Source organism: Ictidomys tridecemlineatus, chromosome 4, assembly GCF_052094955.1.
Source record: "Ictidomys tridecemlineatus isolate mIctTri1 chromosome 4, mIctTri1.hap1, whole genome shotgun sequence".
NCBI classification, from domain to species: domain Eukaryota; kingdom Metazoa; phylum Chordata; class Mammalia; order Rodentia; family Sciuridae; genus Ictidomys; species Ictidomys tridecemlineatus.
In genome coordinates, this window is record NC_135480.1 from 165,706,717 (window position 1) to 165,727,747 (window position 21,031).

Consider the following 21,031-nt stretch of genomic DNA (forward strand, 5'->3'; position numbering starts at 1 on the left):
TTCAGTTTTCTCTTGCTTTCTTTTTGTTAGCATGACTAAGGGTTTATCAATATTATTTATCTTTTCAAAGAACCACCTTTTTGTTTTGTCAATTTTTTGAATTATTTCTTTCGCTTCAATTTTATTGATTTTTAGCTCTGATTTTAATTATTTCTTATCTTCTGCTTTTGATGTTGATTTGTTGTTCTTTTGCTGGGGCTTTTAAATGTAATGTTAGGTCATTTATTCATTGACTTTCTATTCTTTTAGTGACTGAGCTCAATGCAATGAACTTTCCTTTTAGTGCTACCTTCATGGTGTTCCAGAGATTTGGACATGTTATACTACTACTTTAATTTACTTCTAAATATATATTTTTTTATTTCATCTATGATTTCTGCTGCTCTTCATTCACCATTCAATAGCATATTATTTAGTCTCCAGGTGTTAGAGTAGCTTCTACTTTTTATTCTATTGTTGATTTCTAATTTCATTTCATTATGATCTGATAAAATGCAGACTATTGTCTCTATTTTTTTTTTTGTATTTGCTATGAGTTGCTTTGTGGCATATGATATGGTCAATTTTGGAGAAGGATTTTTGTACTTCTGAGAAGAAAGTATCTTCTCTCATTGATGGATGAAATATTCTATATATGTTTGTTATATCTAAATTATTGACTGTATTGTTTAGTTCTATAGTTTCTTCGTTTAGTTAATATTTGGAAGATCTATCCTGTAGTCAGAGAGGTGTGTTAGAGTCACCCAGTATTATTGTGGTCTATTTGATTCTTGAAATTGAGAAGGGTTTGTTTGATGTACTTAGATGCTTCATTGTTTGGGACATAAATATTTATGATTGCTGTCTTATTGATGTATAATTCCCTTAAGCAGTATGAAATCTTCTTCTTTGTCCCTTCTAATTAACTATGGCTTGAAGTTTACTTTATCTGAGTATAGAAACCTTTGCTTGTTTACATGATCCATGTAATGATATGTTATTTCCCATCCTTTCACCTTAAGTCTGTGGATGTCTTTTCCTATGAGATAAGTCTCTTGAAGACAGCATATTGTTGGGTGTTGTTTTTTAATCCAACCTGCCAGTAAATGTCTTTTGAATCATGAGTTTAGGCCATTAATGTTCAAGGTTATTATTGAGATAGGATTTGTATTCCTGGTCATTTTGGTTTTTTGTTTCCTCTGGTTTTTAACTTGAATTAGTTTTTCTTTGATTGACTATTCCTTTATTGTAGTTCCCCACTTCTCTGCTTTTCATTTTTTTTTCCCATTTCATCTTTATGGAATATTTTGTTGAGAATATTCTAAAGTGTAAGCTTTCTGGTTGCAAATTTAATTTTTTTATCATGGAAGATTTTTATTTTATTTTCAAATCTTAAGCTTAATTTTGCTAATATAGGATTCTTGGTTGGCGTCTATTTTCTTTCAGAGCTTGGTATATGTTATTCCAGGACCTCCTAGCTTTGTGGGTCTGGGTTGAGAAATCAACTGAGGTCCATTTTTTAAAAATTTTTCCCCTATATGTAATCTGGTATTTTTTCTCACAGCTTTTAAAATTCTACCCTTATTCTGTATGCTAGGCATTTTCACATTATAATGTGACTTGATGTGGGTTTGTTGCAACTTTGTACATTTGGGATCCTATAAGCCTCTTTATTTGATTTTTCATTTCATTCTTTAGATTTGGTACATTTTCTGCTATTATTTCATTGAAAAGATGTACATTCCCTTGGTTTATATCTCTGTGCTTTCATCAATCCCAATACATCTTAAATTTGGTCTTTCCATATTATCCCATAATTCTTAGAAGTTCTATTCATGGTTTCTTATCATCTTCTGTCTGTAGTCAATCCTATTTTCATGATTATATATTTTGTCTTCACTGCCTGAGGGTCTGTCTTCCAAGTGGTCTAATCTGTTGGCAATGTTTTCTATTGAATTTTTAATTTAGTTCACCGTTTCCTTCATTTTGAGAATTTCTTCTTTTTTTTTTCAGAATATCTGCATCTTTATTGAAGTGATCTTTCACTTCCAGTATTTTCTCTTTGATTTTATTTTTTAAACCATCCTTTTCTTTGCAGATCAGTTTAACTATGTACATTCTAAACTCCTCCTTTGACATTTGTTCCACTCTGCTGTCAATGGATTCTGTTTTTGGAGTATCTTGGTTTGCTTGGGCAATTTGTTTCCTTGTGTTTTCATGTTGTTTGTGGCTCTACCTATTTAACAGTATGGATCTAATGCCATGGAGTTTCTGCCATTCTACAGTGTTCCTGAAAGTTTCCAGTACCTCACTGTTTATAGGGAGACAAATAATAAAAGCCACCAATGCAAGAAATAAACAGCATTAAACCACATATTCCTACTATGACATTTATAATGTTAATTATTACAATAAACAGAAATGATATGATCAGTTATTGCATATAATAAAAACAGCAAGTTTGCAAAAATGTTTACAATTTCAAATGATGGACTGGGAGAGAACAGAAGTGATATAGGATGTGATGATTATGAGGGAGGAGGAGAGAAGACAGAAGTAAAAGATCAAAGGAAGAGTGAAAGACAGAACCATAGAGATTGGCTGTTAGTGGAAGAATAGAGAGAATCAAGGGAAACAGGTAGGAGGAAAAATATATATGAAGTAAAAATTAAAAAAAAATAAAATTAAAAATAAAAGAATACAAAGCGAAAATATACTATCAATATACTAATCAAATATTGTAGTTCACAAAAAAAACAATTCATGTAAAATACATGACTTCGTAAATGCTAGAAATGAGAAAAAAAGGTGAAACTATGTAAATGTCCATGTACCATCAAGATCACATTTAAATAGAGAAAGAGAGTTTAAAAGAAAGAGAGAAAGAGAGAAAGAAAAAGAATCTCAATGAAAAGTTAAAGAATTCTTTCCATTGGAGTTCAAAATATTCTCAGCTTCTTTCTGAGAAGTTTTAGATGGGGTCATCTCTAGTTTGACACTTCACCCTCTGAATTGCTGGAGTGAGAGAGGTAATCCTACAGGGGACATTCTGGAGGCAGAATTTAGGCTTAGTGGGCTCCAGGCTCTTTGCTGAATGCTAATTGGTCTGCAGATTTTAAATCAGCACACCTCCAGCACCCATTACTTGCTGGTCTACACTGGAGGACTTTATCCCAGGGTTCTTCCTGGGTTCGACTTGTGTGGTGGGGGAGCCAATTCTTAATCCCCTACATCACTTGCAGAATCTATGTTTCCTGGTCTCCAATTCAGTCTCCAAACAATCTCTCCCACTCCATCCCTTCCAAGTTCCATGCTAGCAGGTCCTGTAAGTGATTGGAGGGGGAGAGGTAGAGCCACGTGGATTTCCATGACCAGCTGATACCTATGTAAAACTCTCTCCATGTTTGATTTTCCTCTCTTCATTTAGGAAGATTCGATGTCATGCAGTGTGTATGGCCCTGTATTCTGGGCCAAACTCAGGTTTGCCAGGAATCAGCTTCCTCATCTACTGGACCCTGTGATGGGGCTGCAGAGTGGATCATTCTTTTGTCCTCCTCATGTTGCCTGGAGAGATGTCAGCTTTTTTCCCTGAATACAGACATGGTACAATGTTTCTTTCAGGTTTGTTGGGCAATGTCCTTGGTCTCTAAATGCTCCTTACCCAGATAGGCCTTGGGCCTCCCAAAATGCAGGTTACTTTAATCCCCTTATGCCTCTACTATTCTCATGGAGGAACTTGTCTGGCTGCATTTTCCAGCTGGCTGCAGCAATGACTGTGCAACTGGGAATTTTTTTTTTTTTTTTATTATACCAACCTTCTGTGTTCCTGGTCTGCTTTGAATGTCCAGTTTTAAGTTGCAGTAAATTTCCCCGCCCCCCCCCACACACACTCCTTTTTTATTTTATTTATTTATTTTATTTTTTAATTGTTCACCCACCTTGCTGAGAAGCTGCCTATCTGCTTTCTTTGTTTCACTCCACAGAGCAGCCAGGAAAGTGACCTCCCCTATTCTGCCTTCGGTTATTTATTTTTTTGTTCATGAATTATAGGAATTCTTTATATATTCTGGATACTAACCCTTGTCAGATGTATAGTTTGGAAATGTTTGCTTCCATCCTGTGGGTTACCTTTTCACTCTGATGATTATTTTCTTCCTATGTAGAAGCTTTGAGTTTGATGGTCCACTTTATTTGTTTCTGTGTTTATGCCTGTATTTTTTTTTTTTGGTATAGATGAAATCATTGCCAAATCCAATATCATGAAGCTTTTCTCTTGTGTTTTCTTCAGATGTTTTACATTTAAATTTTTAATTTATTTGTGTGTGGTGTGTGTGTATGTGTGTGTGTGTGTGTGCGTGCGTGTGTGTGTGTGTGTGTATGTGTGGGTGTGTGTGTATGATGGAACGTCAAATTCCAGTTTTATTCTTTTACATGTGCATATTTACTTTCCCAGCACAAATGTGTTGAGAAACCATTATGTGCTCAATGTGTATTCTTGACACCCTATTGAAAATTAGTTGACTTAAACATATATGTTTTTTATTGAGCTTTCTGTTATGCTGTTTAGTTCACTGGGATATATATTTGTCTTTATGCCAGTACAATACTATAACTACAGTAATTTTATAATATATTTTGAAATCAGGAGCTATGACGTTTGCAGCTTTGTTCATCTCTCAATATTGATTTTGCTTTTTTTTAAAAAATTTTGATGTGTGTGAATTGTAGATTTTTTTTTCCTAGTTTATGGTCAGAATGCCACTGGGATTTTGATAGGTATTCTATAAGTCTATGAACTGAATTGGATAGTTTTAGCATTTTTACAATATTATATGTTGAAATTTATAAACACAGGATATATTTTTATTTTTCTTTAGTTTCCTTCATCATTTTTGTAGTTTTTAACATATATACTTTGCCTGCTCTCTAAATGCTATTCCTAAATATTTTATTCTACTTGATGCTCTTGTAAATGAAATTGTATTCCTTATATTCTTTTGAAATAGCTTATAGTTAGTATATAGAGGCAGAAATGATTTTTGTATGTTGATTTTTTTTTATCCTGCAACTTGACCAAATTCATTTATTATCTATAACAGTCTTTTTATGGTGTCTTTAAGGTTTTCTATTTATATAAAATCATGTCATTTGCATCCAGAGACAATTTTATTTCTTCTTTCCAATTTAGATCTCTCTTATTTATTTTCCTTGCTTAATTGCTCTGTCTAGGATTTACAGTTCTTCATTTAATAGAAGTGATGAGAGTAGACATCCTTGCATTACTCATGATCTTTGGAAAAACTGGTTTAGCTTTCCACTATCGAATATGATGTTAGCAACGAACTCTTGTTTTCATTTAATGGACTATATTTTTAGAGCAGTTCAGTTTCCCAGTAAAATTGATCAGAAGATAGAGGGATTTTTTGTTGTTATTGTTCATTGTTTGTTTTTTTGTGTATCCCCTGACCGCATGCAAGTATAGCCCCCTGTTATGTTTTGGATTTGAATCTGGAGTATTCTCCAAGCTCATGTGTTGATAACATAGTTCTGAATGCATTAATATTCAGAGTTGAGGCTTTTAGGAAGATATTGGAACATGAACATTCTAGCCTAATTAATAGCTTAATCCATTTGAAACCTCCAAAACCATGAGCCAAAATAAACACCTCCTTCTTTAGGCTATTCTTGTCAGGTATTTTGTTCATACTGATGGAATGCTAACTAACACAGTGAGGTATATTTGTTAAAAATGATGAGCATATATAAACACATCATCACCAAAATTTCATAGTTTACATAAAGACTTAATCCAGGTTTATAAATCCTATGGCTTTAGAAAAATATACAAAGACATTTATTCCCCCTGGCAAATAAAAGACTATGTTTTACTGTGTATAGTTTTTGTCTTTCCTAGAATTCATATAGTTGTAATTGTATACTATATGGACTTTTCATATTGTCTTCTTACCCTTAGTGATATATGTCTTCTTACCCTTAGTGATATATATATATATCACTATATATATATATCTATATATAGATATATATATATATATATCCCCTTGGTGCAGAGAATTTAACACAGTTCTTCCTGCATCCTTTGTAAGTACTCTACCACTGAACTCTGAATGTATCCCTAGCCCTGATGTATTTTTTAATTGGTACATGATAATTATATATGATAGTGGGATTTGTTATGCCATATTTGTATAAGGACAGTTTTAATTTGATCAATCTCATTCTCTTTTAGCTTCTATTTCCCTTGCCTCCCCCCGCCACAATACACTTGTTTTACTCTACGTATCTTCTTTCTATTATTACTTTAATTAGTAATACACACACACACACACAGACACACACACACACACACACACAGAGTATTTGTGTTCTTGATGATTACAATTCCAACTGGAGTGAGATGAAATCTCAGTGTAGTTTTGATTTGCATTTCCACAATTGCTAAGGATGCTGAACATTTATTTTTACTATGATGGACATTTGTACTTCCTTTTTTGAGAAATGTTTATTTAGATATGTTGCTCACTTATTGAATTATTTATATGTTTATCTGGTGCTAAATTTTTTTATTTCTATATAATTCTGGATATTAATCTTTCAGAAAGGAACTAGCAAAAATTTTATGCCATTCTGAAGGCTCTCTCTTCACACTCTTCTTTCCATTATTGTGAAAAAAGTATTTTAATTTGGTGCCATCCACTTATTGATTCTTTGTTATAGTTCTTGAGCTGTAGGAGTCTTGTTAAGAAAGGCAGTTTCTGTGCCAATCTGTTGGCTCCTTGTCCCTATGTGTTCTTCTAGCACTAGCAGTGTTTCTGGTCTGTTTATTTGGTTTTTGACCAACTTTGAGTTGTTTTTTTTTTCATTGTAAGATATAGAAATTTAGTCTCATTATTCTATCTATGCATGTAGATTTCAATTTTTTCATCACCAATTGTTAAAAAGACTATCTTTTTTGTAATGTAGTTTTTGGCATATTTATCAACGATCAGATGGCTATTTCTATGTGGATTTGTCTCTCTGTCTTATATTCTATTCCTTGGATCTTCATATCAGTTTCAATACCAGTAACATGCTGTTATTATTACTATAGCTCTGTAGTATAATTTGAGATCAGGTATTGTGATACCTTTAGCATCACTCTTATTGCTCAATATTGTTTGGGGTATTCTGGGTCTTTTATAATTCCTTATGAATTTTATGACTATTTTTTCTATTTCTGTGAATATCATCAGGATTTTGATGGGGTTTGCAATGAATCTATAGACTGCTGCTAGTTCTATGGCCATCTTCTTACTTGTTTTTTGTTAGAATTAGGTTTATTTATTTATTTATTTATACAGTTTTTCTGCTTGGTATTTTCTGAACTTCCTGAATCTGTGGCTTTGTGTCTGATATTAAATTGTGGAAAATTTCCATCATTGTTCTTTAAATATTTATTTAATTTCTCCTGCTATTTTTTTCTCTTTTTTATTCCCATTATGAATATGTCACATGTTTATATTTGTTCACAGGTCTTGGGTATTCTTATTTGTTTTCTTTTGCCTTTTTTTTCTTTTCAATTTCTGAAGGCTCTTTTGCAATATTTTCAGTTTCATTTTTTTTCCATCAGTCTTCTCTAGTCTACCATAGGGCCATTAAAAGCATTCATCATTTCTGTTACATTTATTTCTAATCATTAGTATTTCTTATTGTTTTTTCTTCAAATTCACTTCTGTCTCTCTGCTCATGCTTCTTTCTTTCTTTCTGTTGACAACTTTGTCCTCTAGAATCCTCAGCATATTAGTCACAGTCCTTTAAAGTTATGGTCTGACACCTCCAGTGTTCCTTCTAGATCTGAGTCTGATTCTCATGCTTTGTCTCTTTAAACTGTGTATTTTGCCTTTTATTATGACTTGTAATTTTCTCTAACCAGGTAGGCTTTAAGTAGTCTTCCCTTATCCATGGTTTCACTTTCTGAAATTTTAGGTACCCATGGTTAACTATTGTCTGAATGTATTAAATTAAAATTTTCAGGGATAAATAACTCATAGGTTTTAAATTGAATATGATTCTGAGTAATACAATGAAATCTTTTGCTATCCCTCATAGGGTCATCTCCTTGTTTTGGTAATTCACACCTTACATGCTACCTGTTCATTAGTCTCTTAGTAACCTTCAAGGTTATCATAATGATTAACATGGTATCATAGAGCTTGTCTATAGTGTTGGATGGTATCTGAAGTTGCAGCCATCCATTGTGGTTGTGAAGTCTACCCCTGGCAAAGAGGATACTACTGTACTGGGTAGAAGAAACTGTGGTAAACAGCCTTTAGTAATGTGGTGGTAAGTTGGTGGTGGGAGGAGAAGCATACTATAGTTCTATGATTAGGTCGAAATCATCCCCTACATTTGTCCTATGAAATTTGCAAGTGACTCTCAGCATAGGTGGAGACAATGACGTATAAATAAAAACAAACTTGTGACATACTCATAGTATGAATATTAAAAGGAGATGACATAAGATGAAGAATAGAATATATATTTGAAAGAATGTTTGAAAATTTCCACAAGTTAATATCAGATACTGAGTGAAAGATCCAGGTGGAAGGAGGTGGAGTTGGGTATTTTCCTTTCCTCATGTCAATTAGGTTATGATAAAATCACAGTGGGTTAGGCTCTAGTTGAACACTTTCTCTTCAAGTAGACTTGTTAATAACAGAATGCTCTGGGGTATTCCAGAATGGTTCCTTTTCCCTTTCTTCTGATAGAAGCATGTGGAAACTTTTCTCTGAAGTTCACTGTGAAACGGATTCCAGGAAGTCAAATTCATAAAACCAGAGTGACCCTTGATGACTGGGGTCCCTGGGATTTTCACTTCTCAGATCTAGTCACCTTGAGCCTGCAACAACTATCAATTACAGTCAAGATTTTCTATCTAGTACTAGTTCCTGTAGAGGGTTTGTTCATGATTTCTAGTTTGGATAGGTTGTCATTCTCTGCATTTACCTGTCTTTCTAATTTTAGGGATATTGCTCTCTCCTGAGACATCACTTACAAATCTATTACCAAAAAAACATTTTAAACAGTTTTTTTTTTTAATTAGGAGCCAATTGATCTCTCTTTAATGGTCATTCTAGTCTCTAAGTATGTATATTTTTCCAATTAAAATTTTAAAGTTACAACTATTTCTGAATGTTTGCAATTTCATCAAACTGTCCAAATGTATTGGCATAAAGATGCGTATGATGCATCTTTTTTATCTTTTTAGTGCCCTCATAATTTGTAGGTATGTTCCTCCTTTCATTACTAATTAGTATTTATTTTCTTGTGCCTATTTTATTACTTTATCAATTTTCTTGGGTTTTGTCAGCATTATTCTTTTCCCTAGAGGCTTATATTTTGGTTCTGATAATCACCTTTATTAAATCTTTTTTCTATAAAAATTATTTCATAAAGTTTGATATGTTTGCATTTTATCATCTGGTTCTAATAATTTTTTTTTTTAATTTTGTTCCCATTTAGTCCTAACTAACTTCAATGTGATATCTTCCTTGAACCACCAATATTTCAGGGGATATATTTAAATTATTAATCATTAATTATTATCTTTTTACTGCATGTTAAATTAGTCACTTTAGTGAAATAATTTTTCTGAATGATTTTAACTCTTCAATATTTTGTGTTTTATGGTGTGAAAATATGATGCATGATCACTTTCTGTAAATATTCCATTTGTACTTAAAATCATGTTAAATCTAATTTGGGATGTAGTTTCAAATGCCTACTGGGTTAAATATTTTTATTGTTAAAACTTCAACTTCCTAAAATAAGTTTTGCTTTTCAAATATAATTTTCTTTTATTATGCTTTTTGTCCTGTTTGACATCCTCCTTTATTTTTTTAAAAATAAGTTAAACCCATTGCTTTCATATTCTGGCTATAAAAATCTTTATTTACCTAGTACCTCTTCGTTGTTATCTCTGTCCTTTTGTTTTGACAGTTTTCTTGAAACCACTTTTCTTTTAATTCGGTCTTCATATTTGAACATGTGGTAGGTATTTGACAAGAGGTTTAGTGTATGCAGGAAGAATTTTTGTAATAGATTATTACAAAATAATAGAAAGCATTTTACTAATTTTGTGTTTATGATCCACTACATATACCCTTGGCCCAACTGAGTTCACCTGCAGCTTCCCTCAGTTGGATGTTTCCTAACTAAATTACCAAGGTTCCTCTTGTTTCTGTATGAAGGCTTTCTCCAGAACTATGAGTGTGGGCTGGGACTTCGGCAGGCAACCCTATTATTGTGAGGAAGTTAATATGCCAGAACAATTCTCCAAAAAGTAATGGGAGACAGCAAATTGATTTCACACCCCTTTTTTTTCATAAGTTAAGATAGTTTTGAGACATGTTTCAAAGGTTACTGCTGTGAGTGAGCCCACTTGCACACGATTGCTTATTAATGTCTGCTTTATTGGCTTTTCTCTTCCTTGATTTGCTTTTCTCTATCCTGCTCTTTCTCTTTTCTTTCTCCTGGCACTGGAATTATACCCACAGGTACTCTTCCACTGAACTAACATATCCAGCTTTTTATTTTTTATTTTATTTTATTTTTTTAATTTTAAGACAAGGTCTTGCTAAGTTTCCAAGACTTTTCCCAAACTTGTGAACCTCCTGCTTCACTATCTCAAATTACTGGGATTCCAGGTATGTGTCACCATGCCAGCCTGCTTTTCTCATTCAATCTCTTGTTTTATCTCTTGTCCTCCTGTGATCACAACCCAATTAAAGAGTGCAGTTAAACTATTTGCACCTAATCTTTTATTTCAAGATTATTGGTGCATTAATTAGGGTTCTCCAGAAAAACATAACCAATAATGTACATATATATTATTGGTTATGTTTTTCTAGAGAACCCATATATATATCTACACACAAACACACATGCATACATTTGGCTCATGAGATACTGAGTCTGTGAAACCCCATAACCTACTCTCTGCAAACTAGAGATCCAGGAGAACCAGTGATATGGTCTCCTCTGTGCTAAGGCCTGAAGACCAGGAGAACTTATAGGTAAGTTCTAGTCTGAGTTCAAGAGAAGACTGATGGCCTTCCTTGGACTTTTGTTCTAATTAGTTTTCAACAGATCAGATGAATCCTGGCCCATCCACAATGGGAAGTCAGTAAGTTTTAGTGAATATCTATAGATTGACAATATTAATCTCAATCAGAAACATTCTCACAGAAACACCAAGAATAATGTTTAACCAAAAATTAGATACCCTGCAACCCAGTCAAGTTGACACATAGAATTCAATATCAGAAGTGATAAGCTATAATGACATTGTTCCCTCTTGGTATGGTGGAAAGGGAACTTATTGTGTCTTTACAATAAGGGGATAGACTGTAGATATCCTTTATTTAACAGAAGTACCTTCAATTTAGCTGTTCAACTTGAGTGAATGGACCCAGTCCTCAGTTATCTCTCAAATCCTGTAAGGACCTGAAAACTAAATTTCTGATTTATAATGATCTCAAGGTAACGTCAAACTTCAAAAGGGTTTTCCTTTTTGAATGTGTGTATGTGTGTGTGTGTACATTATAGTTATCATTGTCTTCTTGACAACTCAAATTCTTCTAAGGCAAAAAATATATATGTGTGTGTGCTTGTTATTTGTGTATAGCTGTGTTGGGGTGGGGTGGGGTGGGGTGTTATTCACTAGGAGGATCAGTTGAGTACCTAGTGTGTCATATTGAAGGACATAGCAGATCATAACTTTTTCATATTAAATTGAATGACAGTCTTTTTAAAAGTTATTTTTGTCTATATTAGCTTCAATTTTTTATCTTTATTCACCTAAAATAGATTCTATCAAATTTTAAACATAAAATTGTGGACAACAGTTGACTCCCTCTAGAACAGATAATAACATTTCCTCAAGGATTTACATATATATGATCTTTATGGTAGATATCCTGTAGAGAATGTATTAGTCCTTGGTTCCTGTTGTTACTTTATCATGCAGAAAAGTTCCATTTGTTACTTATTGGAGTACTAAGTTGAAATTCACCATGTAACAACTTTTAGAAACCTAAAAATGTACAAAATTGGTCAATTTTCATGATATTTAAATGTATGTAAATATGCAATTTATTTGGACTGTAGTCATTTGGGGGACATAGTTTATACCTTAGGTTCTATTTTATGAAATGTAAAATGCATGCAAATATATGCCTCATCAAAATGCTGGCCAGCTTCTCAGTTTTGATTTTTATCTGTTGCTTTAGATACCAATTTTCCCTAATGTATATAGGATATTGGTAGTGTGACTTATAATTATTTGAAAATTTCTCATAAATTATCCTGGCCCCAAGGTAAAAATCCTTTTTTTTTCTCTACAATGAACACTGAGGTGCTTTATCTTTTACAGTGGCAACATATGATTTCATTAATTTATTTATTTATTCTACAACTATATATTGATCATTTATGTTCAAGGCGCAATGGTGATAAGATAAATAAAGTATCTGTGTTCAGGGAGTCCAGTAAATTAAGTCCAGTAAATTAAGCTATTAGTTTTAAAAAATGGAGCTAACAGTAAATGACTATTCATTTTGGTAATTTTTATGAGGGAAAACAAAGGAAATACATCCAAATTTTATCAGTGATACCTGACTTGAAGTCACACTCAGGATATTCTCTGTTTTGATGATACTGAGACTTGAAGAAAAAGATGTTGCAGTAAATTGAGCAGTAACAAGCTGAAGACAGAAAAACTGGATTGAAAGAAGGACGGAGAATGGCATAGAGTGAATCTCATGTGGCAGGTAGAGATCAGATCAACTGAAACATTTAGGTCATTTTAAATTTTTTTTCTAAAATTTACTTTGGCTTATTTTTGGATAATGGATTGAGGATGATGACAATGAATAAGTGAGTACCATTACTGGAAGCAAAAGATCCATAGGTCTAGCAGGATAATATACCAGATACTATCCCAACATCCCACCAACCACAGTGACAGTTTCATCCACTGTGCTTAAACTGTATATACCTAGCCTCTGGGATGGTTTCCAAATAATGACATCATGCATAAAAATAAAGCATTATCTATCTACAAACCTCTTTAATAAGAAAAGTTGAGAGCAAATATCAAGACTATCATTGTTCAGAGAGCTACTCTAAAGAAAGTCACAAATGACCCAGGAAACCATGGTTATTGGAAACTCAATAACTGGGAAAAGGGGAGAAGTTGAGGGAAAACAAAGTCTAGTGGAGTGGAAGACTAATACACACCCAAGCTCCATTTCTTTTTCAATGCAAATATCTGAAAGTAATTTAAAAAATGATTCTCTTAGATTTCAGTAAATTCAGCAATATGGCTTTTTAAATAAAGACTTTATTGTCCGTTTATATAGAAAAAATAACTTTTGTATTATTCACATACTATTAAATATATGGTGATCTCCATTTAAGGTGGCATGGAATTGTGGTTTTAGGAAGTATGAAAATAGAAAATTCACAGATTTTAAATTGTTCATTTTTGCCAATTGAAAGCTTCTACTTTAATCCCAGGAATCACTTTATTTGATTTACTTTAGAACAATCAACTTATATAGATGGTCTTGGACCTATGATGGTTGTACTTAATATTTTTTCAACTTTACAATTGTACAAAAGTCATATGTAGTCAATAGAAATCACTCTTTTAATTTTGGAGTTTGATCTTTTCCAAGGTTAGTAATTTGTGGTTCAGTTGGGCAGCAGTACTGAGCCACAATTCCCAGTAAGTTGCACATATTGGTTGTGGCCAATTCTGTACAGTGTATTGTGTTGCTAGCATTTTGGGGATATTGTGTTTTGTGTTTTAACATCCCATTGTGTATACAAAATGCCCAACTCTCCCCTTATTCATACAGTTGTTTTGTTTTTCACTTTTTTATTAATTATTGAAAAAATAAATGCCAGCAGAATACATTACAATTCTTATTACACATGTACAGCACAATTTTTCATATCTCTGATTGTATATAAAGTATGTTCACACCAATTCGTGTCTTCATATATGTACTTTGGATAATGATGTCCATCACATTCCACCATCCTTCCTAACCCCCTACTCCCCTCCCTTTCCCTCCCACTCCTCTGCCCTATCTAGAATTCATCTATTCCTCCCATGCTCCCCCTCCCTACCCCACTATGAGTCAGCCTCCTGTGGAGCCAACAGAGATGCCCTTCAGTGGATGAATGGATAAAAAAAATGTGGCATATATACACAATGGAATTTTACTCAGCAATAAAAGAGAATAAAATCATGGCATTTGCAGGTTAATGGATGGCATCGAAGAAGTTAAGGCTAAGTGAATTTAGCCAATCACAAAAAAAACAAATGCTGAATGTTTTCTCTGTTTTTCCTTTTAATATAGTACAGTATTTAATAAGTAATATTAGATACTAAACACTTTAAAATAAAATAGATTCTGTGTTGGTAATTTTTCCCAAATGAAGTCTAATGCTTTCTGAGCATGTTTAAGACAGTGTAGGTTTAACTAAATTTTCTATAGGTTAGCTGTATTTTAAATGTATTTTTAACATGATATTTTCTATTTATGATGGGTATCTACAAAGTTAGTCAAGGAACATTTTTTAAAAATCATATTAAAGATTTAGCACAGGGGTCTTTTACCACTAACTGCTCTCCCAGACTTTAAAATTTTTATTTGAGTCAGGGTCTCACTAAATTGCTGAGGCTAGCCATTAATTTATGGATCTTCCTTCCTTGGCCCTCCAGGTCACTGGAATTACAGGTGTGCACCACGGTGCCCAGCTTGTTAAGCAGCATTTTCAATTGCCAAGGCTGAATAACCTTCTAAATGTTTGTTTCCTTGATTTATACTCAATAGTTTTTTGCCTTGAAAAAAATCTGGATAAAATGAATGTCATTGGAAAATTTATTAGTTTATTCTAAAACGAAACAAGGTGATTTTAGGTTCTACTTGTTGTAAATATAATTTCTGATATACAGCTAGTCTTTAAAATTATCATACCTTCTGCTACTTTCACATTCAAATCTCACAGACAGAATTCTTGTGAAGAGTGCTGCTTTGGGACTATATTTTAGCCATTCATTTTTAAAGATTTCTTTACAAATTCAATAGCTATTGTGAGCCTACTATGAGTCAGAGAATGTTCATAGATCCAGGGATACATTTGTGGGTTTTATTTATTATTTTTAAATTAATCTCAAACTCCTAAAAATAAGGACAACAAATAATTTATTTTTAAGTAAGGCCATATTTTGTGTAGTGGGCTGTTATTAACATTTACTCCAAAGCAATGGATAAAACCAAGAATGGTTTATAATCCTTCTCTAGAGAATATTGGTTCAATATTGGTTCAAAAGAGAAGAATGTTGAAGATTCTGAACCAGTTATGACAACATACATAGCAAAAACACACATTCATCTGAGGGTTCCTAGAGTTTTCAGGGGAACTTAGAGCATGTACAATTTATATTTGATTTCCAATGCAAGGAAACATTTTTTTTGTAGGGGAGGTTTCAATTCAAACAACTACTAAAAATACTGCTTAGGCATGGCTTGGGGCTATACTGCAATGTTCTCTCATGAGGCTCCTGTTCAGAAACAGAAGAGACTATTATTGTTCAGAAATAGTGTGCTGCTTAATATCCCCAAACAGCCCTCGTGCTTTCTTTTTCCCTGAAAAGTGTTAGGAATTTTTTGAAAATTGGTTTTTATGATCAAAGACGGCTCACTCTCAAAAGTGTCTTCAATAAATTATCAAAGATCTTCCCTGCAGTTTCTTTAGAATATATTGGGTTTTTCCCACCACAATTACTTTAGTGGAGTTTTACGTTTCGAAGAGAGCAAGCAGAAATGTGATAGTGAAAATGTATGATTCAGGTTTCTTCCAGTACATGTTTGCAATTGTACCTAGGCAGAATGGACTTTAAATAACTTGGGATATGTTTTCTTGTCATTGTTTTGTAGGGTGTGTGGGGAAGCAATGGGGTTGTTTAATTGGAAAGGAAAATTCATTTAGTTTTAATTGAAAAACCTAATTAAGTTCCATGGGAATCATAATTTACACCACTGATTGTGGCTTTTACTGCCATATTTCAGCCCTTGTGTTCCTTTTTTGTGATCTGTTGATTTGTTGCTAGAAATAGGCCTGGAAGAAAGAGAAAGAAAGACAAAATCGTGCAGCTTCAATTCACTAGTTACAATTTTAAATTCAGTTCTGATTTTCAAAATGCCAGAAGTTATCTCCCTGATGCTATCAAAGAATATCATCTGAATGATGTGCTTTATTAGTCTAGTTTCCTGCATTCCACCAGTTTAGGTTTTTTGCCTTCTCACTGATTTATTTAATGCTGTGAGATCATAATTAATAGAAGCAACAAAATGAGCCTTCAGCAAATTAATTATAATTATGCACGCCATGCATATGAATAATAATCTGGTTGATAAATTTATAGTGGTGGAAACTATTATGTGGATTAAACAATAAAGGCAGTTTTAGTAGGGAATTGGGAAGAATATAGAACTTAAAAAGTCTTGCAAGCTGTCCTTCAGTCCATTTTGACTCCCAGCTGTGGTTCAAATTTTTATATAAAGCTCTTCATTTTGAATACAATTGTCATAAACACTCAGTCATAAATGGTATGTGGTACCATTGTGTAATGTTTGATCACTGAACTGTTCCACAATACAATATTGTGCTTTTTGAATTATTTGCTTCACTAGAATTTGCCAAGAACATTATAGCAGACTTCTAAAAATCTTTTATGCGTCAAGTACTATTTGTAATAAAGTAAGCAAACATTATTTTGTGCACAGAATTTTAATGATGTAGTAATGGCATAAGTAAAAGTGGCAAAATTCTTACTATTCTTGGTAGCAATCTTTATTATACGGTTAAGTAATGTCAATTCATGTTTATGAAAAAACTTACATAATGTAAGTAACAAAATACTTTAGGGAGTTGACTATCTTTGTCATACTCACTTACACAGTAGATGCATATTTTAAACATGTTCATGGTAATGTGTGTTGTATCTCTGAGTACCTTAGGCAACATCTTCTCCACAACTGGATGCTTAAGTGAACAATAGATCCAGTGAATGTGATTTAAATGCCCTCTGGGCCTTGAGCAGAGCTTTGGTATCTGGAGCAGTAAGAGAAAGTAGGTGATGAAGAAGAAAGCTATGGCAGAGTCCATTAGTGAGAACCCACATCTAATCCTGGAGAGAGATTTAAAATGAGTTCTAAAGTCAAAGAGATCAAAGTCAGGATCAGAATTGTCAGAGAGATTAAGAATCAAGAGCTACAAAGATGCTAGGGACATTAAGAAGTGCTAAGTTGACTTGTGTGAGTGTTGAGCGGGCATGGGGAGTTAATTCTTTATTATTCATCTTCTATTCAGTCTTATAACAGTACTTTTCAAATTTGGTTTATGAGAGAACCACTTGGAAAATTTATAAAAATTATTAATGCTAATGTCCCAAGCAAGACCAGTTTTATCAGTATGAGGGCAGAAGCTTAAGTCTGTGTCTATTTAAAATGTAGGTATTGTGATTTGTATCCAAAATAGAGAAATCATTATAGTCATGATGACATGTAATTAGAGAGGTTTTGAGTAAGAACTGGGAGTATGGTAGGTAGATTCTGAACTGGATGTACATGATGAAAATCTTGACTTTAATATTTTTGTACTTGTAATTTATATTGATGTAAGCCAAAGGAAGCAGTCATATATAAAGAAGGCTACATGCTGCTTTTGTAAATAAATACCCATAGGAACTGATTTTTTTAAAACTTGATACATGGCAAATCTTTCATCTTGACTTGGGAGACCAAGTGTTTGGTCATACAGGTTAATGAAGAAAATGATTATTATTCTGTCAAGTAACAGAGCTAGAGTTTTCATGTGCAAGAGCTAATCTGAAAGGGCTATAGCAATCTTAAGTCAAAATGATTACATGCACATATGGATATGTCCTGTGTAGTTAGTTATATGATATCCACCATGGTCCTATCTATGAACTGGTTTTCATCATCTTGTCTTCATCTTTGTATTTGTTGCTATATGTTCTTTAGAGAAAAAGGTATAAGAATTCGTATTGTGTTAAAGATGCAGACAAACATAGTTTAGAAATTTAAATAGCTATGAAAAATTAGTTTCATATTTTACCCCAAAGGGTTATTTAATCTACTAAATATGGGTTTTGAATTCACTGGTAATATGAAACTTATTAATGTAAGCAGCAATTAACACAGTGTTTCACAGTAGGTATTAAAAAAATGTCAGTAGTCCCTCCTTCTACCATATTCTTACCATTTCCAAGAAGATTTTTTTAAGAGTTTGGGATGGATGGAGGTTACCTACAATAAAGCAGACATGTGTAAATTCAAATAAAATTTGTGAGGCAAATTGCTAGACATAAGAATTTATGAAGTTATGTGGAGTTATGAGCCTCCTAGTACCCATGGCTAAATGAGAAAAGAAACTTTGATTTTATTATCAGTAAGATGATGAAATCAGTTCTATAGAAAAAAATATATTTCCCCTTGATGTGAGAATCTAAAGGAAGAATATCAGTCATTTTTTTTCCACAAGGAACACTGAATAAAGTAAAAAGTTAATGCTTTAAAAAAAGACTTTATAGGTGATGCAAAAGCCATCTGAATATGGCCATTCCTTGTGTCAATCTTCAATAAAATCCAAGCACATGATTTTAAAGGACAGCAACCTAAGCATTATCACATTTTTACTTATGTCTCAAATTCAAACAAAGTATTACTTGGCTTAGGATATAACTCAAAATATCTCTCGGTTATACGATAGAGTTCATTTCATGTTGAACACTTTTCTGAAACTCTTTTGTGTATATCTTTATGTACTTTATCTCATCTATTGTAGAAGACTCAAATGTCACCTACTGTAATATTTCAGTGCAAATTAAATATATTTTCCCCCTTTTCCTCTGTTTTTACATAACAGAAGCCATAACAGTCTCGGTCTACAAAGCTACTAGTTATACAGTACACTAAATTGCAAATATGCCAAAATTGCATTTAGAAGAATTATTGAAAGCATGCAAAATAGAGTGAACAATTGTTTAATGTTTATTTTAGACTGTCATATAACTTGAAAAAAAATCTATAAATATAAAGACTTTCATAAAAATTAGTTAATTAATTGTCACTCGAAGTGTGTAGTGAGGCAAAATACTTTTTACTTTATGTGTTTTTAAAAAGATTTTTTAATTTTTATACATTTGTAAAAGTGTGCATTTTCCATTTGTAAAACAAAAGTACATTTTACATTTGTAAAGTGTCTTTTTTCTGTGTTTGTCCCATTGCACAGTATATGGCATGTAAATGTAGCATCATAAACAAAGGCATTTCAGATCTGTGCTCATCCGTATACAATCGCAAATGTTAGAATGATGATAAATGTAATATTCAGATATAATGCCAGGACAGTGTTAAGCGCTTATGTTATTCAGAAGTAGCAAGACAATGATTCAAATGTTTCATGCCTTTGATTCACATACTGAACTAGAAGAAAAATAGATAAAATCTTAAAAAACTGAATGAGTTATGAAATAGCAATTTTGAAATGGTTACTAAATGAACTCTAAAATAGTAAAATTCCTAAATAATTTCAAAATTTCTTCAAGTCCACACAATTACACAGTAGCAGGCTCAATAAATCAATTTGCTATTGTTTTCTTCTTGTATATTACCCCAAAAGACCTCCATTTCACTGATGGGTGTCATATAGATGCTGTTTCTAAGGTAACCATATCTAAAATGTTGCTTTCAGACCTGAGGAGTAAGTTTCTTTTAAACTGTATGAAAGGGAAGTGGATTAGTTTGTACATTTGATATTTTTTAAAGATTCTGTAATTTTAAAACTAGATACCCAAATGCCATAAATATTGTGATAATACATATGTAAATTTCTCTTGCCTTCCCCATATGCACAGCTACAGAAAACAACTATAGGAGTTGTCATCCTTCCTACTAAATACTCCACTGAAAATATGTTACTACCTCTCTCTGTTAGTAATTTCTAAAGCTGTATGGTAAACTCTTGCTCTCATTTATTTTTTTTAACTCAACAAATAAAATATGAATGGTCCTGTGCTCCATTCTAGGCATAAGCAGATATATTCCTACTAGAACAATTGAAAAAGAACTACATTGCATCATATTTATTGTATGAAGTAGGCAAAAATTTTTCAGCCTCTGCAAGACTTAGCTTCTCATCTGTAAAATGGAGTAGAGTGAGTTACCTGGTAAATCTGTTGCAGGAAAATATGTGTAATGTACTTGGCTGGGTGGATTAAATGTTACACAGACATCAATAAATAGGAATGTTTATTGTTAGACAAAAACTATAAACATTTTAGTTCCATACTGTTAGAACTGTAAAAAAGATAAACAAGATTTTTTAAAAAAAATACAGTTTAGTGGGCTGGCTAGGTTAATTTAAATTCAAGGGGAATCAAAAAGATGTTAGAATGAAAAGAGCCTTTGAAATTATTTAGGATCATTGATTCTAAGAACTAGAAGTTACCTTGAAATGGTTCTAGTCCAAATGCCATTTGCAATTTTAATACATCTACAAACATCCTGATAAAGAGGTTAAACTATCCTGTGTTTGAAGACTTCCAAAGGTATAGAAATTGTTACCTGCAGTATTGCCACACCTGAAACTCTAGACATATTTGAATGATACTAAAACATGCTTCTTTATATTGAAACCCCAAATAGTATAGATCCTAATAATTAGCAGGTGGTGTTCCATGTTTATTTATCTTTAAAAAAATTTTTTTGTGGGTCTGGTGTGTGACTCAGCTGTAGAGTGCTTGCCTAGCATGCATGAGGCCCTCGATTTGATCTCTGGTCATACACACACACACACACACACACACACACATCTTTTTTTACTGAATTTTCAAGAAAAATATGTACATTTTGAAAAAATTTAACTATAATCTTATCTTCTAAAGAACATG